The following is a 23496-nucleotide window of genomic DNA, read 5'->3' on the forward strand; positions in this document are numbered from 1 at the left end:
TAGATGTGTCACAAGTCCTGTGGAAGACTGCTCCCTCAGTAGCATCCAGAAGACAGGAAAGATTGCCTAAGACACCTCAAAATGTATTGCCTAAAAACCTCCCAGATTGCCTACATGTAGATGTTGTAATCATAAACTGAATTCCACACCTTCGTTTCTGTTCAGTTGTTCAAGTTTTACTGAATACTGCTGTTTCTGGCATTGTCTGGCCTTTGACTGTCACATCCAAATGCCTTACCTAGCATATTTGCTTTATTTACTTATGATGCAAAGAAGTAGGTGCCCAGTGTTGTTTGCATAACTCTAGGGTATTTAAAACTTCTTCACAAGGCTAAATGTATAGCACAGCCCCCATGGGATGCTTCATTACCAAAATTTCATCATCTTCACAATCCTTTCACCCACACAGGATTTTTTTTTTAATCTTTACAGCTTAAAAAAATTTTCCAGTGGAAGCACCAGCAGAAAAAAGTAAGCTAGTGTAAAAGCTAGAAAGTTTTCTTCTAATTCTCTACTAGAGATCACAGAGTTCATTCTCAAAAATGAAGATAATCTTTTCACAGTTGGATTAATGTACTCCCTCATTTGTGGTGATTCAGCTGATTTCTCTTTTATCAACTTAATACTGCTCTATTCTGTGTTCCCTGTTCCCACTGAAAGTGACCCAACACCAAATTAAAACAAATTCATAATTATTTTTAGTAACACAAGATGTCATTGCTTCAAGGTTACCACAGAGAGTAGATTTCCTCTTCTCAGACATCAGCAACAGTTTTTCCCACTGATTAGCTAATCCTTGCAAAGAATTGACAGAAAATACATACAACAGTACCCAACCTTTGGCTGAAATAAATACTTATCAGATATGTCTCTATATATTTATTGCTAATTTCCATAATTAGTCATAATGAGGGTGTTAGCGAGTAACAGTTTCACACACTCTTTCCACTTCTCCCCTGGAGAGTGTGCCTATCTTCTTTTTTTGCTATGCAGTTCTTCCTGTCCTATTTCTGTCTTCTTTGACACAGGTATGAACCTTCCCTTGACCTGATTTAAGAAGCCAGGTTAGCAGTCATGTGACAAGAGTAATGTAGTATACAAGTCTTGCTGTAGTTGAAATGAAAATCTGTGCCTTCACTCACACTGATGCTTCTTGGCTGCCTATCTGTCACTGTTTGAGAGAGTTGTCTGGCGGGTTACATACAATCAAATAACATTTCAGTGTCTCTGAGGTGTCCTTCTCAGAAGACATCCTTCCTCTTCTGTGTCTCAGCTCTGTGCTCAGGAGCTATGTGGGCCATGGCACTATGCACTAACAAGTTCTCAAAAGTTTTTTATAATTCACTGCAAAGCTTGCACTGATGCACAGTTTATCACGACAACAAAACTGTATCTAGACCTGACCGATTACACACTCTATCCTGAATCCTTTTAGTCCCCGGGACTGATGATCATCCCTGATACTAAAAGTTGTATGACTAATATGTCAATGGAAGTTAAGCACTCTTCAATTCATACTGTGATAGTCTGATTCATCTTTAATGTCTTGGGGGTCACTGATCATTTGCATAGAACTCATATTTCATCTCTATGAGACCTTGAGCATGTCCCTTGCTTTTCTGGCAAAGGATTTGTCAACCCAGGACATGATTCAATGTAAAATGTATCTATCTGTAATTAAAGGAATGATCCGCATTGCCCAGTCTCTGGCAATTCCTAAGTACTTCTGATGCTTTTCTGATTGTCCTGACTGTCCTGTAAGAAGCTGAAGCACATACCTGAGAAATGTTGGATTCAGTAGCAGCTCTTCAGGAAGGAGATGGAAGTTTTGGTGGTCCCTAAACTGAAAAGATTATCTGTGCTCTGTTGTTGAAGAAAATAAAACAATCCCACTCAGATGGAGAACAGGAACCTCAACTGCAAAGGAGACAAAGAAAAAATCCTTTTTGTATGGTTCAGATGACAGGAGTTTAGCTGGAGTATTTTGTTCAGTTTAAGGTGCTGCAATGTGATAAAACTATGGATCAATTAGAGACAGTCCAGATGAGAACAATGAGGAAGTCTAGAAAAGGATAACCTATGTGAATAAAGTTGAAAAACGCTGGTAAAATTATTACAGTGCAGAAGAGAAATAAGGCCTTTCTTTGGGATAAATTCTGTTCATCTGCTTTGTCTTATCTATAAAATCCTAAGGTCACTCATTGCAGACTGCCTATTTTAAAGTGTTTCCAAAATGGACTGAATTCCTAAATACCTCAGAACAAACTGAATATGAGTCAGCAGTGCCCTGGCAGCCAGGAGAGCCAACTGTGTCTGGGGGGGCATTGGGCAAAGTGTCACCAGCCGGGCGAGGCAGGCAATTGTCCCTCTCTGCCCTGCACTGGTGCGGCCTCACCTTGAATATTGTGTGCAGTTTTGGGCACTGCAATATAAGAAAGATATTAAGCTACTGGAGAGTGTCCAAAGGAGGGCAAAGATGGTGAAGGGCCTTGAGGGGAAGCCATACGAGGAGCAGGTGAGGTCACTTGGTGTGTTCAGCCTGGAGGAGAGTGACGGAAAACCTCATTGCAGTCTACAACTTCCTTGTGAGGGAAAGAGGAGGGGCAGGCACTGATCTCTTCTCTGAGGTGACCAGTGACAGCACTCAAGGGAACAGCCTGAAGTTGTGTCACAGAAGTTTAGGTTGGATATTAGAAAGAGGTTCTTCACCCAGAGAGTGATTGGGCGCTGGAACAGGCTCCCCAGGGAAATGGTCAAGCACCAAACCTGCCAAAGTTGAAGAAGCATTTGGATGATACTCTCAGGCACATGATGTGACTCTTGGGGACGGTCCTGTGCACTGCACAACATATTCTGTGATTCTGTGACAAGGTGTAGGAATCTAGCTTACTTCCTTACTTTATGTTATCCCTAGTAAGGGATCTAGTACTGGCTAGTAATACCTAATAACAGCTGACTTCAAAAAGGACACTATTCTTCAGCTTCTGCTCTGGATTAAAGGATGATGACTTCAACAATTAATCTTCCACTGCTGTTCTGTTTCTTTGTAAATAAAAAAATCTGCCTAGTACTATATTTGCACTCCTTGACAAGTGACGATGTCACTCTTCAAATATTTTGTTGAGTACTGCTTGGTTTTTTACGGTTTTATCTCTAGCCAGTTATTATGGGAGATTTTTCCAATTATGCTGTTTGCGTCCAACCAGTAAGAAATAGCCATGCTGCCAGAATGCTGAGCTTATGGAAACATCAATAATGTAATTTTAACCCATGGAATCTTATTTATGGAGGATTTCTGGATACTTTTTGGTAGATCTGGGTCAATGAATGTCATTGATATCCAAAGGGAAGACAGAGTAATTTCTAAATGTGTTTTCCAAAAATGCCTTAGAGCTAGTAGGTGATCCAAGATTTCCAGGCTAACAAACATGGAAGCTTTTAGACTAGTCTTTAAATACATTCTGTCATCATGACCCCACACAATGTATGGGCACTAAGCAGATTTCACATCAAGTGAGTAATTTGGTCACAGGCATTTCTAAGATAGATAGACTTTTCACATGACTGAGACTCTGTGTACACAGTTTCATATTGAGTTCTCCCTGGAGCAGGCACCGTGTAGAACAGGCCCCACCTTACTGAATCTTTGAGAGGTTATTATCCTGATTAATGCCATACATTAACTACCTCTCATATACTCACCTCCAGTACTGTTCCCCTGTTCATAGAATCATAGAATCAACTGAGTTGGAAAAGACCTCCAAGATCATCAAGTCCAACCCTTGATTCAACATCACCGTGGTTACCGGACCATGGCACTCAGTGCCACATCCAGTCTCATCTTAAAAACCTCCAGGGATGGTGAATCCACCACTTCCCTGGGCAGCCCATTCCAATGTCTGATTACTCTCTCTGTAAAAAATTTTTTCCTAATATTCAACCTAAACCTGCCCTGGCAGAGCTTAAGATTGTGCCCTCTTGTCCTACTGCTGGTTGCCTGGGAGAAGAGACCAACCCCCACCTGCCTACAACCTCCTTTCAGGGAGTTGTAGAGAGTGATGAGGTCTCCCCTGAGCCTCCTCTTCTCCAGACTAAACAACCCCAGCTCCCTCAGCTGCTCCTCATAGGGCTTGTGCTCCAGTCCCTTCACCAGCCTTGTTGCTCTTCTCTGGACCTGCTCCAGCACCTCAATATCCTTCCTGAATTGAGGGGCCCAAAACTGGACACAGTACTCCAGGTGTGGCCTCACCAGCACTGAGTACAGGGGAAGAATCACTTCCCTAGACCTGCTGGCTACACTGTTCCTGACACAGGTCAGGATACCATTGGCCTTCTTGGCCACCTGGGCACACTGCTGGCTCATGTTCAGCTTTTTGTCAATCCAAACTCCCAGGTCCCTCTCTGTCTGGCTGCTCTCCAGCCACTCTGTACCCAGCCTGTAGGGCTGCATGGGGCCATTGTGGCCAAAGTGGAGGACCTGGCACTTGGCCTTGTTGAACCTCATCCCATTGGAATCAGCCCAACTCTCCAGTTTGTCCAGGTCCCTCTGAGGAGCCCTCCTGCCTTCCAGCAGATCAGCATTCCCCCCCAGCTTGATGTCATCTGCAAATTTGCTAATGGTACACTCTATCCCCTCATCCAGATCATCAGTAAAGATATTAAATAGAACTGGGCCCAACACTGATCCCTGGGGGACAACACTAGTGACCAACTGCCAACTGGATGCAGCACCGTTCACCACCACTCTCTGAGCCTGGCCCTCCAGCAAGATCTTAATCCAGCAGAGAGTTTCCCTGTCCAAGCCATGGGCTGCAGCTTTTTTAGGAGTATGCTGTGGGAGATGGTGTCAAAGGCTTTGCTGAAGTCCAGACAGACCACATCCATAGCCTTCCCCTCATTTACCAGGCAGGTCACCTGATCATAAAAGGAGATCAGGTTGGTCAGACAGGACCTGCCCTTCCTAAACCCGTGCTGGCAGGGTCTGATCCCTTGTCCATCCTGTAGGTGCTGTGTGATTGCACTTAATGTGCTCCATAACCTTGCCAGGCACTGAGGTCAGGCTGACAGGCCTGTAGTTTCCCAGGTCCTCTTTGCAGCCCTTTTTGTGGATTGGCATGCCATTTGCCAACTTCCAATCATCTGGGACCTCCCCAGTGAGCCTGGACTGTTGGTAAATTATGGAGAGCGGCTTGAGGAGCTCTTCCATCAGCTCCTTCATTACCCTGGGATGGATCCCATCTACTCCCATAGACTTGTGAGTATCCAAGTGGCTCAGCAGGTCACTAACTGTTTCCTCCTGGATTACAGGGGGCTATTCGGCTTCCTGTCTCTGTCTACCAGCTCTGGAAGTCAGTTGTCCTGAGGACAACCTGTTTTACTGTTGAACACTGAGGCAAAGAAGGTGTTAAGTACCTCAGCTTTTTCCTCATCTTTGGTGACTATGTTCCCCCCCATGTCCAACAAAGAATGGAGGTTTTCCTTGCCCCTCCTTTTGCTATTAATGTATTCGTAGAAGCACTTCTTGTTATCCCTAACAGAAATGGCTAGATTGAGTTCAAAGTGTGCCTTTGTCTCTCTAATTTTCTTTCTACATGACCGAACTATATTCCTAGACTCTTCATGAGTAGCCAGCCCTTTTTTCCATAGTCGGTAAGCTCTCTTTTTTCCCCTAATTTCCTTCAAAATCTCCCTGTTTGGCCCAAGCTGGATGTCTTCCCCACCAGCTCGCCTTTTGGCACACTGGGACAGCCTGCTCCTGTGCATTCAAGACTTCCATCTTTAAGTGTGTCCAGCCCTCTTGGACTCCTTTATTTTCAAGGGCTGTTTCCCAAGGTACCCTCTGAACCAGTTTTCTGAGTAGGCTGAAATCTGCCCTGCGGAAGCCCAGGGTACAAGTTTTATTGATGGCCTTCTTTGCATCCCTGAGTATTAAAAACTCTATTATTTCATGGTCACTGTGCCCCAGACAGCCCATGACTACCACATCTCCTACCAGGCCCTCTCTGTTTGTGAACAGCAGGTGTAGCAGGGCCCCACCCCGGTAGGCTCATTTACCAACTGGAGCGGGAAATTATCCTTTATACGCTCTAGGAATCTCCTAGACTGCCTCTTCTCTACTGTGTTGAGTTTCCAGCAGACATTCGGCAGGTTGAAGTCATCCACAAGGACAAGGGCTGGTGATTTTGAGACATCCACCAGCTGCTTGTAGAATAGTTCATCACCCTCACCATCCTGGTTGGGTGGTCTATAGCAGACTCCCACCAGGATGTCAGCTTTGTTGGCCTTCCCCCTGATTCTGGTTTACAGGCACTCAATCTTATTGTTACTCACTTCAAGTTCTACAGCATCAAGAGACTCTCTAACATATGGAGCCACCTCCTCCACCTCTCCTACCTTGCTTATCCCTTCTGAAGAGCTCATAGCCATCCAGGGCAGCACTCCAGTCATGGGAGTCATCCCACCACATTTCTGTGATGGTGACTACATCATAGCTTTCCTGTTGCACGATGGCTTCCAGCTCCTCTTGTTTGTTACCCATACTGTGTGCATTGGTGTGCAGGTACTTCACCTGGGCTAATGATTTCACTTCTACCTCTGGCTTTCCACCCTTAGGCTCACCTCTGGAGAGCCTGGTTTCAGCCCCTTCCCCCTTCAAACCTAGTTTAAAGCCCTCCTGATCAGCCCTGACAACTTATGGGCTAGAGTCCTTCTGCCCTTGCTGGATAGATGAAGCCCATCTGACTCTAGCAGGCTAGGTACCACAGAATTTGCCCCATGGCCGAAAAAACCAAAACAAATGTTGACTCATCCTACAGTCTCTTTCTCCCATTTCTTAAGTTTTAATGCTCCCTGAGTAAGAGTTATATATATCATCTACATAAAGTGTTTCTATTAGGGCCTGAAGAATTATCAAGAAAAATCTTTCCTCGAGAGCAGTGACTACTCAGAATATAGAGCAAATTTGAATATAAGCCTAAAGGTATGTTAATGCTAGTTATTTGACTGAAATGTGTATAAAAATTTAGGGAGTTATCAAAAGAATGGAAAAGCTCCATGCTACAAAATATCACAAGCTAACCACAATTAAAAAGAAAAAACCCACGACATATCTTCCTTCTAAGATATTTCCATTTCTCTTGTCATCTAAACCAATAACAAAGAAGCGTCTAAAGACAGTGTCTTTTAACAATTCAGTTCCTAGAAAAAGCACAGTAACTTACATGTCCGTAATCCAAAAAATTCAGAGTAGGGTTTACCCTAACCAAAGTGTTAATGTAGCTCTGGCTTTGTAGAATGTTTGTTTATATGTAGGAAGTAATACTGTAGTGGAGAGTAGTAGTTTTGGCAGTGTAAATGGCCACTAGGGAAATGATAAAAATTATTCCAAAAGTTAAACATTTTTAAATATGCTTCAGTTGCCATGCTGTTTTGATTACCTTTTTTTCCCCTTGAAATTTTTATTCAGCTTTTCCAGTCTCTGCCAAATCACTCAGTAATCTTTTTTGTTTTACACTCAGACAAGGATACCCCAAAATATCTCATGGTAAGACTATGTCTCTGAAAAAAAAAAAAAACACAAAAGACACACAAACCCCCACAAACAAACAAAAAAACCCAAACCACCAAAAACCCCAAGAAAACCCAAACAAACAAACCCAAAACAAAACACCTTTTGTTTATCATCTTCCCTTGCGTTCGAGTACAGATGTACATGCAATGGGCTGTGAAAAGAAAGACCAGATATGTATTATTACCTTGAATGGCACTGAACAGAGTCAAGAACTTAATTCAGGTTGCCACACATAACGATCTATAATGCCCTTTCAGGTGCTCTAGAGTACTCTATACAGCCTCTAGCAGCAGTTCTCAGAAGTCATGGTTCATATCTGTATCATATCTTCTGGCCGACTGAGGATGTCTCAGATTCATGAGCATAAATATCTAGGATCATTTTAGACAGCCAAAAGTAACTGAAACACTGCCAACAGCATGTTTACATCGGGGTGAAGTTGTTCTCTCTACTCAGAGCAATGACTAGACTCAGTTAGTTGGGTACACCTGAGACATCCTGAAAAAGGTAAGAGAAAAATAAATAGCATATGCAATAAAGAAAAAAGTTAGGATGTTATACTGAGCACAGCCTGAAAGTGTTTCTACTCTAGTGATGGCTACCTAAAAATTAGGGCAGAGGAAGCACTGGGCAGGCACTGAGTGGTTGTCCTGATACAGCAGCATATCAGAGGCCTCCTGAAGGCCTTTAAAAAGCTCCAAACTAAAATTATTACTGTCAGAAAGCAGCAGGAGCAGAGCTGTTCCATGAGAGGATAAGCCAGGGGCCAAGTGTAAGCTCAGCACAAGCAGTGACCTCACACTTGGGCTCTGTACCCCAGTGCTTCAGCAACGCCAGGTGGGTGACTAAAAGGAGTGGCTTACATCACCCAGTGATCCCCAGGCAGGGTAAAGTCAGGTGCTGAGTCATATCCAGAGTCAATCCGGGGTCAAACCAGGATGCTCTGCAGAGAGAAACAGGAGATAAGAGTAGGAGTTTACCTACAGCATAGGTCCAATCATGAGACAGGTCTAGAGATAAGGCTATGCCAGCAACACAACAAAATCTCAGCCAGTAAGTCAGGGCAGCAAGGACAAAAGGCCAAGAACAAGATTACCTACAGTATAGCTCAGGGCCAGGCTGAAATGGAGCCCCTGGGCTCTTAGTTAGAGGTGTGGATGGGGCCCCAGGTGAAGCTGGTCAGGGCAATTAAGGCTTATTGCTGCCCTCAGGCCCTGAAAGTTACAGAAATTAGGTCTCCACAGAACTGGAGTAAAGGTCCCATTCCATAGGGATTGGGTTTTAGGAAGGATGCTGGATGAACCATCCTGGGAAATGAAGTCCTGAAGTAATCTATCACATGGGCAGTGAGATACCCATGGTGATTGGTTGATAAGGTCACATGTGTGACATGTCACTATTGAACCCATATATAAGCTGTTGTCTCATTTGAATAAAGAGAATTTGGCAGTGAACCTCCACGCTATCTGTGTCTGTATGATTTATTTACTTATTATATTAATAAGCTATACTATTCTGTAATTAAAATTGGTTAGAAGAGAGGAAGCATCATTTCAGTAGTGGTGTGCCTTGGCAGGTACTCTTGGGACTAGTTTTAATTGACATCTTTATCAGTGATCTGCTGAGAGGAACATGATTATAACCCAATGTGGTGAAATCTCCAAGTCTGGCAATGACACTAAAACCTTTCAGCTAATAAAATGCTGAGTGAATGGGCAAAAAGAGAGCAAGTGAGTTTCACTAGTACAAAAACAAAAGAGGACACATAGAAGTACAGGGCCACAAAGATGATTTGGGGGCTGTAGCACCTCATTTATGAGAAAAGGCTGAGGTAGCTGGGCCAGTTTAGCCTGGAGAAAACTGAGAGGGGGTCTTATCAATGCATATAACTGTCTGAAGGGAGGGTGTTGAAGAGGATGAAGCCAGGCTCTTCTCAATAGTATTGAGCAACAGACAAGAGACAACGGGCAAACACAGGAAGTTCCACCCGAATGTTAGGAAGAATTTCCTTACTGTGCAGGTGACTGAGCTCTGAAACAGGTTGCCCAGAGAGGTTATGGAGTCTCCTTCTCTGGAGATATTCAAAAACCATCTGGACAGAATTCTGAGTAATGTTCTCTAGGGGATGTTACTTGAGCAGGGATGTTGCACCACGGTGACCTCCAGTCGCTTCCAACCTTATCCATTCTGTGATTCTGTAATTCTGTGAAGTAGAAATTATATATATCGTGTAAAGTTGCAGTTGACAGGTCTACGTTCAGCAGCTCAATGTGCACTCAAACATTTGGAATAATCTCAGCTCTCTGAAATTGGCTTAGTATGCAGCAGCAACCTAAAGAGAAGCAGTGGAGTACTCTATGTCCCCAGAAAGTGTATGGAGAACAACATCATGGGAATTATTTTGCTAGTGCTGAAGACTTTGTTGCACCTGCATTTGGCATACTGTGTGTAGTCCTAGTCTTCACATTTACAGGGTGCAGGAAATAAATAAAGTGCAGAGGAAGGCTCTTAAAACGATCAGGAGGATGGAGCAGCTGCCATAAAATAAAAAATAAAAACCCTGGGACATAAATTTGGAAAGAAGGAGGTTGAATGGAATATTCATGAGGTTTGCAAAGTGGTTAAAAAGAACATGAAACTATTTTTGATCATTATCCGCAAGACTGTAAATGCAGGCACTCACTGAATTTGCAGGAATGGAAGAGCTAAAATTAAGAACCTTGTTTACACAAAGTTTGGTGAACTTCTGGAACTTGTTGTCACAGGAGTTTGTGGAGGCAGACAATATCAGCAGGCTTAAAAGGGGATTCTGGTTTTTGTGAAGGAATTAAACAGACTTCAAAGGGACCCCTGAGGCCCTGTGTGACATCTCTCTCTCTGACACAGGAATTCGAACTTTTTTCCCACTCACATGGTGCTCTCAATTCCACTATTCTTCTACAGATGTTTTTCAATACCTCCAGAATAATCTTCTCCATAACTTTACAAGGCACTGAGCTGAGACTGACAGGCCTGTAGTTTCTGGGGTTCTCCTTCTTGCCCTTCTTGAAAATTTGAATAACATTCACCAGCTTCCAGTCACCTGGGACCTCTCCTGACTCCCAAGACAGCTCAAAAAGCAATGACCTTGCATGGTTGCCGTCTAAGCTTTCCCTTGCTCCTGTTGTAAAAGGATATCAGCCTAGACAGGCCCTCAGTCTGAGACAGCATGGCTGTTCCTAATTTGACCAGTGATCCTGACATATATTGACTATATCAACAGAACATGCTAATATTAACTTTGTAATGAAATTTGTTGAAGCCAGACAATGGCTGGTTTAATTCTTTTGCACCAGTCAACTCAACCATTTGTGGATGTAAAGAGTTTAACATTTGGAAGCAACATGTGGAAGAGTATGTTCATGTACAAACCTCATTGACAGTACATCATCAGATAAAATTTGGTCACTTTTTGGAAGTAATGTGAGATAATTTTAAACATTCAATGGTTATTCTGTTCCTTACTGTTTTGATCCTCGAAGGATTACATTCCATGACTTGCTCATACATTGTTAATTTTAATATATTTTGAATTGGCCATTTTTCATCTGAATGTCTTTGTGCTTATATAACATGCTGAATATAACATTTTGTAGCTGATTAAAATACACTCAAGTAACATTTTCTTTTAAATCACACAGTTAAATATCTTGAAGACATCTCTATAATTCTGTGAGTTCACTTCAATCTTACATAAAGACCTGTTACTTCAGGCACCAGATCTTGACAAAGTTTAAGACAGGAGAAGTGCTAAGTCAATGTACAGTTCGAAAACCAAAGCCTGGAGATGCTACAAGACCTCTGTGAAGTAAGTCAGGGAGTAGCAGAGGAGCTAAATCAGTGTTACATCTCTTGGGTCCTGAACCATGACCACAACATTTCTTTCCCTCTTCTCACCACTTCTATTTAAGTCACAGCTTCCTATATTGATCTTCTGCAACTGCATTCCTAGGGAACCCAAGGGAATCTAACTTTTTGGGCCTTCCTTTTGTGAGTAAGTATGCTGCAAATGGGTGGGCGAGTTGCAGATGCCAAACCTCTGACTGGGTGAAGCTGTGTGGTAGCCAGAGAGCAAGGCTGCCAAGCCACTCTCTACAGACAGGAATCAGAGCCTGCACATAGCCAGGAGTGTCCAGATGAGGATGTTAACGGAGAAATGTCTGTAGCAAGAGGCATGCATTTTGGCTCCTCCTCTGCCTTAAGACACCACGATGACCTGTCATGGTAAACCAAACTTGGAACAAGGAAGAAACACTGGAAGCGTATAAAAATGCAGTTTTATCCAAAAGACTATTTTCCAGACTTCCTCTGAGGTCAATGTGATGTTCTCTTACTCTGAGTAATATTGCTCCCAATAATACAGATGTTTGAAAAATACAGATGCAGACTGAACAATTGCTCTTAACAATGCAAGCCCTTAAACTCTTCAGATGGAGAGGCTAGCAGAATTAATGAAACTGGAAAACTATGCCATCTCAGACTATTTGCTTAGAAGTGAAATGAGGTGCCAAAAGAAACATTCCCAAGAGCTACATTTCATACATAGCCCCAGAACCCTTCTGTACAGAAGAGAAGGGGCTGAAAGCAATAACCTGAGATGCAACTAATAGTTTGCTGGAGGAGAATGACTCCCTTTCTTGCTTATAGAGGTGGCCATTTGGAGAAAGTAGCTTCCTATGCGTAACACAGGCCTTTGTACATAATCCCACGGATTCTGGCTTTTGTGAAGGAATTACACAGACTTCAGAGGGACCTCTGAGGCCCTGTGTCTCTCTCTGACACAGGGATTTGAACTTTTTTCCCACTCACATGGTGCTCTCAATTCCACTATTCTTCTACATCAGGGCACTTTATACAGGATACATTAGATATTAAACTAACATTAGATATTAACATATTCTTCTTGGTGCCCAATCTCTAGATTACAGGGTGATTGCAAATCCAGATATGTCATTAGGAACAAAACCAATACTCATAGCAACTGTTTTGCCAAGAAACATGGAAAACCTGAACCAGGATAGAAAGAACTGTTCACCCCTTCTTGTCTTGTGACTGTCTATCTATTCTGCTCATGGATCTTCACTGGGTGATTCTCAGAACTAGATTATACATTTCCAAAGGGTACATAGTTTTTACTTAATTATTTAAATTATTTCAAATTACAGATCCTTAGTTACAGCATTTTAATGGTTACCTTCATAGTCAATAGTGTCACCTAGTTTTACTTGGGTTTGATTTCCAACTGCTGGACCTTTTGTTTTCTATTTTAAGATACTTTATTTTTTAAACAAATGAAATTGATTTTTCCATGGAGAAGTCTAGGGAAGTATTTCAACAAATGATGGGACATGAACGTATGTTAGTTACCAGGTAATGTCCTTTAACTTCTAGGATCTGAGCAGTAATACTGTGAGTTGCTCCTAGGTTTCAAGCTACATAATTATACAAAACAGCAGTGCTAGGCAGTGATAACATGACAGTTTATGTAGTTTTTTGTTGCTTTTGAGGTAAATGTTAGATCAGAAAATCAGGGAGACAAGATTTCTTTTTAAAAACAGAATGTAAAGTACCATGCAGACAGTAAGCTATTACTCAGAATAGTCAAACCTTATCCCCAACTCCCTTGCAAAAACCACATCCTGTCACAGTTTTGTGTTTGAACAATTACAATGCTTTTACAAATATTTCTTAGCTCAGCAACTCAAAATTTTAGTTGATTGTTGTTAGTCATAAAATAGAATTTACACATTTCAGTGAGTATGTATATGCACATGTAGATTTGTATAAAAAATATGGTGTGCACGTCTCTACATGTTTACTTCTGTGTGGAGAGAAAGAGAACATGATTTTTATAAGACGAATTTTGTCTTTTGTAAGATAGAGGAATGGAGGTTTAATTTAAAAGATGACTATCCAATTCTATAAACTCCTCAGACATCTCAGGGGACCTGTTTGATATCCGTTTGCATTAAATAGAAATGCATTTAATCTGCTGGATTTGCACATCACTTCTACCTCTCCTTTTCTAAAGAACTTGTGCCCTATGCACCACAGCCTGATTAAATCCATGTTAAAAGTAGAAGTTAGATGCATCTCCCTTTTCTTCAGAAATGATTATTTTTCATTTGTCTCCTGCACAGGGCCCAGGATGGATTATACACTTCATCCTCTGGCACTGGAGGACTGCCATGTCAGTATTATTACTACTGATCTTTACCAATTGTTTGCTTTTCAGTGATGCCTGTTTGTGTCAGTCATGATCCAGAACCCTTGTGCACTACACAGAAAATTTGTATAGAAGAAACAGTAGTTAGATCTACATAAATGGACAGTACTTAGTCTGATAGGCAACTGTCTCAACAAATCACCAGTTGTTCTGAGTCTCTCACGTACTATAAAAAGGGCATATGCTAAAACATCCATGGTTATTGAATTAATACATATAAAGATGTTCCTCTCTTATCAGAAGAGCAACTTGTGAAAATGCACAAAGATGCTTTCCATAAATATGTGATAGGAGGATAGTAATGACTTGTACTGTATTGTTTAGACCTGGCAACTGGCAATAAATAGATGATAAAACAGCTTCTTAATGCAGTTCGAGAAGAAAAGGAAAATAATACTTGCAGAAGCATTCAAAATTAGGAGCCAGAATATCTGGCACGCCAATTTTAAGTCAGGTGCTAAAATACTGTTCTATGATAATGTGAAGACAAACTAAAATCACAAAGGAGGAAATCTAACCCTTTTATTTATCCCACCAGATATCCTGAATAATTGCTCTATATGGCTTAAATTCTATTAAGAAAAAGATTTAGTCAATGGATCCCTTATTCCAACTTACACAACTTCCCAGCTACACATTCACCCCTCAGGAGCTGACAGACTCTGCTGGTGGGCAGATTAAAGACAAGGGGCAGCAGGAACTGAAAAGGGGGTGTCTGCAATGTCTTTCTACTTCCAAGGACACCACTGCATTGCTTAGTTGTACCTGAGGCAGCAATTCCTCAAAAACATTTCCCCAGCTGGAGAACTGGACGACTTCTGCAGCAGACTGGACTGACAAAGACTGCAGTGGAGAAAACAAAGTGAGCAGAGCTCAGGGTGAGGGCTGAGCCCTGACTCATTTCCCTGCAGAGGCAGCCTTTTTGCAAGCTAAGAAGGAACATCTGATGAGATCCTACAAACCAGTGCAACAAGGTTCAAAGTAGAAATTATATCTTGCAGCTGTCAAAAGAATTAATTGTTATTTAAAAAGCACTAATGTACTAACCAAAGCAGAGTTTTGAATACATAAAACTAAGACTCAGGGTCATCGCGTAGTGGCTCTGATTTCAGGCTTATATTAAAAATGGTGAGTAAAAAACCTAGAACCCTTCACAATGCTTTGTCTTCAGTCTTACAAGCTAAACGTAACTGTGAGGTTGTGTTTGTTATGACCCAGATTTGCCAAGTATAGCAGACCTATTTAATCCTTTGGGTTTAGGTAGCAAAGAAGTGCAGGAAACTATCAAATAGCAAGCACCTGCTCAGCATGCATTAGTGTTCACATGCACCAAAAAAAAAAAAACCCCTATGCAAAACCAGAGACAGGCTAACCTTAGTATAGCTGAGTTTGGTACACACATCCTAAGGCTCTTTATTACTGTGTGGTCCTGCCTATTCTTCTAGTTGCGGGTGGGAGAAAAGGGCAGTGGAAATCTTCAAATTGCCTACATGACAGATTAAATAGTGTGGTCTCACAGTAGCAGTAAGAAACTTGCTTACAGACCTTGAGATCACAAGCCTAAGTGGAAAAACAGGACTTTGCTTGCATCATATCATCATTAATATCTATAGTGTTATAGACAAAAGCCAGACATCCAAAGATTGCCTACATTTCCTTCAGGCAATCCACTTCAGATGCTGTCAAGTGATTTCTAGTGGTGCCCTGCTTGAAAAGAGGGATTAGCTGGACGATCCCTGCAAGGGCACTAAGTCACTCCAACATAAAAAATGTCACAAAGACAATATACAGTGATTATTTCCATTTCTAACATATCTTAAACTACATGGTTTCAGACATTGAGAAATGTAGCTGGGAAAACGCAGCTGATGTGATTTGATCAGAACACTAATATATTTTACAGCGGGAAGGAATTACTGAAAATGCTGCCATGCATACAAATCTTTGCTTCTACTGACTAATAGCCTTTTTCTTGTTGGTATATTTCCAGAGAGCTTCCAAAAATAAATTCATTCAGCTTTAAAAAAATATACGTCTTGGTTTATACTTCTGTAACTAAAAGATTGTGGAAGTGATATGTCTAGAACAGGCAATTCAAAATCTCTCTATTAAACAGGACAGTTTTTTCAAGGAACTTATAGTCCAAATTGACTTAGATATAGATTTATGAGCCAAATAGCACAATTTCAAAGTATCATTGTGCTTTTTGGCAATTCCAATTATAAAAAGATGTACAATTGCATGCCTGGTCATAGTGAGAGAAAAACTCCTACAAGATTTGGAAGTGGTTGAAGATAATGTTTCAGATCTCCTTGTCTTCCTTCTGTTTTGATTTTCCCAGAGTTAGTGAGAAATTAGTGGCCTCAGGGTCATGGATATTTCAAAGACAGGATGATACTGCATATAGTAAGGAAAAATATAATTGTTTTTCCCCAAATGGACATTTATTTGTCTGCTGTTCCTGTTCATGAGGAAGTGAAAATGCAGGTTATATGGCAAGAGGAGGTGCTGATACTTGGAGGTACCTCCAAAGAGAAGGAGGTAACCACTGGAAGGAATTAATCAGTATGTCTTTTCTCTGTCCCACTAAGACACTAAGCCAGTGTCTTATGCATCAGCTTCATTGTTCTCCTCTACTTTGTCACCACATTCAACTCTGACTATACTAAACTCTTCTTTCACAACAGCTACACAACAGGAGTGCTGGGATCACATAAATTAGAAACTTCCTCATGTCCCTAAAGCTGTGGACAAATTCAGATTTGATCCATAGGGAAAAAGGAAATTTGGGGAGGAGGGAAGAGGGAAGGGGGGAGGGAAGAGTGGGGAGGGTGGTGGGCGAGGTGGGGACAGAAAAGAGGAGAAATAGCCCAGAGAAAATCTGTGGTGGGGAATAGAATCAAGTTAGGAGGTGTCCCAAGAGATGTTCAAGAAAGGTAAAAAAATACAGTCTTATCATGGGGCAGACATTTTCTATAGATCCAGTGGCAGCACACGCAGAGCACAGGATGGGAAAAGTAAGGAAAGCCAACATTTACCAGGCCTACCTGTACCATCTGCTCAACCAAGGTCACAAATACAAGGCTACATCCTGAGCATCCATGTCACAAGGCTACTCTGTTTCTAAAGGTTTGACAGGTGCCTTCAGCTGTACCAAAGGAGGCAGCACCACCCAGAAATCACGATACTGCCCAAGCCATGTTACACCTGGAAGCAAAGCCCACACACTTGCCGTGCTGCTCCCCCACCACCTTCTGCACGCTGAGAGGCTTCCTGTCTGGCCACCATATCACAAGGTCTCAGTAATTATCAAGAAAGGAACATATAATAAACACACATTAAACTGTACTTTTTTAGTTGGGTGTATAGTTGATAGAGATGTGGAGGAGCAACACCACCAACAACCTCCTGATCTACATAGCAAAAAATTTTCATGATAGCTGTGCTGAAGAATATAGGATATTGTAATCTGATGATTCTATATCTAGGCAGTCACCCTCCAGCAGGAAATAAAAGCTCTTAGTAAAAAGGTAAAAGGCCTTGCCAAGGGACTGTAGCATGCACCTGAGGAAGACCATGTTGGACTACAGAATGAAAAATGCCACCTAGCTGAACTCTGCATAGCTGCTTTGGCCACCTTGACTCCCAGGAAAATCTCTAAGGTTGCACATACAGTTCGAATCAGTCAGTGTCCAGTGACACTCTTCTAACTCTGTATAACACATGGAAAGAAAATTCTCTCCCCAGGGGACTACCTTGGCTGGAAGTCAAGGTTCAAAACTAAGAACACAAGATAGATTTGACTCCACATCACTGAAAACTATGCCACTCAGGCAACAATACTCAAAAGTACTCCCATTTTTCCCGACATTATGTTCTACAGAGTCCATTTGCTAGGATTGTGCAATTGTGCCTACTGGGCTGGAGTATATGGGCACAACCTGACCGTGGATGACAGCCTTTCTGATTAGGGAGAGGCAGCTGTTACTCTGCTTCCGTTCTCCGAAGACTTATATTGTCCTAAACAAACTCTGAAAAGGGCACAGGCTCCTGGTTTCTGCTCTTTTTACACACTAAAAAGTACTCCCACAGCTCACCCCAGTGTGACTGGGCTTGTTTTGAACTATGGCTTTATGACTCCTTTACGATTCATGTGGTTAGGGTTTATGTGTGGGAAAAAAGCTGTTCCTCACCCCCACATTCATTCTATGTTCACATATACTCAAAAGCATCCATAAAAGGTCTGATACATAGTCATTACACTGGTCAAATATGAAAGGCAGTCTTGTAAAATTTTACTCATTCACGTTGCCTGTATGAGTCATCTCTCATTTTAACCAGTAAGTTGTTGTCTGTTGTTACCACTGAAGAAATCAGGGAGGAATAGATCTTCTGTGACTGTAAGGCATATTCTCCTTCAGTGCTTCTTTCCTCATGGCATTTTCGCAAGTCTGAAATCAAAATGTTTCATTCTGATCCTATTTTATTGGGATTTCTCAATATCTGTGTGCTTCCAAGACATGAAGACCACCCAATGTAAATACAAAACCTCATATTTTTAGTTTATCTGCAATTTAACTTTTCAGGATTTAATCAAATTATAATGATAGCCAGCTACACTTCTGGAGAATTCTCCATTACTTCCCTGAACAATGAATAATTGTCAAATCAGATGTTGCTCTCTGTTGTGTGTGTCCAATTACTGATGTCTGTCCCTCCTCTCAGCAGCAATAGACACACTGGTAATGACCCAAGCTTAAATATTTTTTGTCATATTTGGAAAGGTGAAGCAAAGCTGGAGATTGTTTCTATAGTCCTGAAACTACCAGGTCAGATTATAGGACTCCCTTGAAGAAAGTAGTCATTAACCTTTTTTGAGTCACTTATAAACAAGAAGCTTATAAGCTTTCCAATCTTCTCATGATGTTCATTATATGCACTAGACCTCTTGGGAATATCTGAAGCATTGCCAGAAGTGGTTTTTATTTTCTTAGCTGACATGAGCAAAAGCTTACAGATGCTGGCTACAGTTTACATTCTACTTAACTGTTCTATTATGCTCACTGGAGTTGCAAACGAGTCCTCTTCAGGACTACTCATGGGGAACTAGTTTCAAGTACAACAAACTGTTGTCTTTTGGACCACCATTTCTCAAGAAAATATCAACAAATTCTTAATTCTTTTAGTTATTGTTTATGCAATTATTTCTGCAGTCTGTCCCATCTGTGCATGTAAAAGTTCCCTGCAAATAATTTACCAGTAGTCTAGTTTGTTTCAGTGAACAGAATTCTTCAGTTCATTAGTTTTTGGTATTTTTTAATGGTAAGATGGGAAATTCAAGTTCAAAGCACTCATAGTCTCTTAAATATTGTACTTAAAATCAGTGTGAGACATAACTCTTAAATTGAGACCCATGACAGTGCTTCAGTACAGTATGACATTATGTTGCATTTGAATTGATTATTTAGGTAGCTGATGCACTTTCACAGCTCACTCAGTACCTGCATACTTTTGCAATCTTCAGTGACTTTATCATAGTATTTATATTCAGTGAGCCTAGTCCCCACAATGGCAGACACTGTACCATATAATTCCTTCCTAAAATACTCTCTGGTTACCAACTTTGCCAGGATCAGATTGTGCCCATAAAATTCCCCTCCCTGTACTTACCAATCTTAATTTCAAAACTCAGTGCATTTGTGGCTTTACTTACATCAGAGGTCTGGTTCAGAAAGTCACTGTAGTCTTAATTTACAACCCAACTACACTTATGACCACTTTCAGAATCATTCTCCCTCTTTGCTGAGGCCTGCTAGTTCCTGCCCCATATGTGTATAGCTAGCAAAGTTTTTATTTTTTTAATTTTTTTAATAGCTGAGGACTTGGATCACAGCACTCCGATTGGAACAGGTTGGATAATGGCAATTTTTATCTGTGTGACTTGGATTTGAAAAAGCTGAAGCTTTGAACTCTGCCCCGTTCCTTGCATTTCCTGGCAAATATAACAGACATGGACCATTTGTGAACAGCTCAGATCTTTGCGCACCACTTACATACACAAGACTTGATCCAAGACCCAGTAGAGTTAATGAAAAGACTTTTGGTTGACTTGCATTCTCCCTGGACCAGGAATATTTCATAGGTCTAGAACATACATGTGTCTTTTGCTGCTTTTTCTCCACGTAGTAGCACATACATATTGCCTCTGCAAATATTTTCCAATTAATGGTCCAAAATAAAGCCCCAAGTGCTTTAGCACAAAGTTCCCTTCTTCACAGCAAATTTCCAAAAAGGCATAAACAGCAACTGTGAGTCACCACACCTAAAATGACAAACCAGTAAGTAGCAAATATTCATAAAATATAATATACCACCTATAATGTGCAGAAAAACAAACAGAAAAGCTTCGAAATAAGATTCCCACTACAAAGATGTGAGTTTGTACAAATGCTGATCCACTTATGAAAAACTGCAGCAATCAGAATTGCTGGGGAAAATAGAAGAATTATTGTGAGACTTTACCCCAGAAGTCACAGGAACAGTATTTTTGTTTGTATAAAAAAAATAAATTATTTCTGCCAATTTGTAGTGGAAGTCATTGATTGTTTTCACTGACAAAAATTATTGTTAGATTGCCAAAATTGTAAAAGAATCATGAGATGTTTCATTAAATGTAACAATTGAACTGAGCTCCTGTAAGAATGGAAAAACTTGCAGATTGCAAACTTTGCACAGCCTATGAACAAAAGGAAATTTTCCCTGCAAGCTGTTAAGAAAGGATCTCAGTGTGTTTGAGATAGAAGAGAACAGGAGCTTCTGTGGGTGGGGCAGCTGGACTAGCAACTTTTGGAGAGTGGCAGTCCTGGAGCCTCTGGCCACAGATGGGCTAATTGCATTAGTACAGTTAGTTCTGTGAAGAGCAGCAGCGGCCCTGCTGAGCTTACATGCCATGGAATCATAGCAGTCTTGTTGAGATGGCATGAGTATCATTATGTACATCCATAGCCATCTCACAGCACAAGGAAAAATTAGGTTTTTAATAGTAATAGAACAGCTTGCCCAGAAGCAATCTCCAATAAGCACCTCAGGGCACCAGGACCAGAGCAAGTGAGCCTCCTGTCCTGCAAACCTAGCCATGTGGACACTTGGTAATCCTGGGAGCAGGCACCTGACATGCAGTCATTTGTACCACCTTGCCCCATTTACTGATCCCCACTGAGGAAGACTCATCTCTCAGTGCCATGAGACAAAAATCAGGTTTTTTAATCACCCAAATTTGATTCGATGGTTGAAGTAATTGAAGTGTTCATCATAAATCGGAACACATCAGAAACCAAAGTTTCTGAGCTCTTTAAGGATGCAAAAATAAGAACAAGATAGGAAAATATAAGAATCAACCTGGTTTTCCATTTGCAGTCAAACACTGAAAAATCCAGAGCAGTGACTGCGCTGGGACCCAATGAGATGAGATGGGAATGGATTGGATTGGGACAGGAACTCGGGTCTGCAGTGGGTGCAGACGAGGTGACTTCATCTCTCGCCTACCCCAGAACAGACCCCAGTTAGGGGACACCAGCATTTTTAAAAAGCCAGATGGATCTTTTGTTCCTCTTACAGGCTCCTCACGGAAGTGGTCACAGCACCAAGCCTGACAGTTCAAGGAGCATTTGGACAATGCTCTCAGGCACATGGTGTGATTCTTGGGGATTTTCCTACGCAGGGATAAGAGTTGGACTCGATGATCCTGATGGGTCCCTTCCAACTCAGAATATTTTGTGATTCTGTAATACTGGAATAGTTCCAAAGAGGACTAGGATAACACATCAGAAAAGTTAAGATGATAAATAAAAGATGGAAAGAGGAGATGCCTATAGATATAAAAGATAATGTTTGTTTTTCTTTCCAAAAGCATGTCTTGAAAACCCAACATGCTGCAAGAACAGACTGTACTGGCATGGGCAGACAAAAAGTAATGGCAAAACCCAGTAAGTCGCCTTTCAACCACATAAACAAACTTGTCTCTAGGCATGACATCACAGCCCATAAAAGCCTTCAGTGCTAGGGTTTCATTCTGCTTTAAGAGTGTCATGAACATTAATTTTAGACTTGACTTGTTAAATAAACCCAGAGGGAAAACAAGTAATCAAGACTTTCCTCTATTCATCAAAGATCTGAAGGCAACATTTCCCACCAGTTGCCACAGCGTATTTCAGCCTTTTTCCTGAAGAGCAGCATAGCTAGAAAGAGCTATGGGGCATGGATAGTCCTCCTGGCAGGGATGTGAACTGCTGGTTTATCTTCTGAAAGATTAGAACTGGTTTTTTTATTGACAGTACATTGACTGTAGCAAAACGAAGAGGGTCCTCTTAGACAAGTATAGACATATAATCCATCCCTTCCTGAAGATGTTTATGTTTGTGATAATGCCTGGCAATAAACCAAACTCCCACTGAAAGGCCTGAATCTACTTCTCCAGAAAGAACAATTTAGAAATAATGTCAAAATAGTGTGTTATATCCAAACGATAATGTGCCACAGAGTGACAAAACACTGAAAGACAGCTGTCAGTGATCTTCCCCAGATCACCACCAGCAGGAGAATACTCCCCTAACAAACAACTCTTTTAATGGATAAGAAGGTTCTCTCTTGGATCAATCACTGGTGTTCCAGTCAGTGCTGGGGTCCATGCCCCAGCACTTTCACTGAGTGGCAGCTAATGATTAATTTAAAACCAGAGAATTCAAGTGAGGGTGAAGGTATGTCCTCCATTGCTTTCTCCTTCATTGCTTTTAGGCCCTTATGAAGAAAGAGAACAAAATGGCACAAAAAGAGCTGAACTCATGATTGCCTCATGCATTTAGTCTAAAAGAAAGGTCTTGTAAAAATCTCACTTCTTGTACTGACTGCAATTATTTATTTTGCCAGGTGCTGGGGAAAGATTAAGAGCAGGAATTTGATGAGCACAGTCAGAAATCAGCTATTTTATGACCTTCATCAGTCGCCCTTCATCAGTCTTTGGATGGCTCTTTTCCTAAAAGCTTTTCCATAGAATTAATTACTTTAATTTTCAATTCTGCACATGAACCAAAGCAGCAGAACCATGGTAGAAGTTGGTCTCTGAGACAAAGCACGTAGTTCTACTATATGTGGCATCAGTGTTATGACGCACTGGATGACCTGGGGTGGGAAAATACGCAGTCACTGGAACACAACTAGGTCATGGAGCACCCAGCAGAGATGCTCACAAACCATCTCTACACACATTGGGATCCCTTCCTCTACCAAAACTGCAGCCATTATTTAGTGATTTGTCATTTGTTTACATTAAAATGTTGTCCTCTCTAAGGGTTCACTTCTGAAAATAAGCCTCTGTTTTAAATGCCTTGATAGTGACTGCATAAATTTACATGACTCATTTCACAATCCTTGGAAAATTGCTTTGCTTATCATGGATACTCAACATTTCTTTGAGATAAGTTTGCAGTGGGAGCTGCGGGGGAAGGCTAGACTCAAAATCTGAGGAAATCATAGAATGCTGCTAATAACATCTTTGTGCTTTGCCTCAACAACTATTTTTACAACACAAGAAATTGTGCCAGAAATTCAAATTACATTCATTTTATTACAGTTTTCCAAGTTTTTTGAATGCAGGTATAATCCA

This window comes from Corapipo altera, unplaced genomic scaffold (genome assembly GCF_003945725.1).
Source record: "Corapipo altera isolate COAL_440 unplaced genomic scaffold, ASM394572v1 2, whole genome shotgun sequence".
In the NCBI taxonomy this organism is placed as follows: Eukaryota; Metazoa; Chordata; class Aves; order Passeriformes; family Pipridae; genus Corapipo; species Corapipo altera.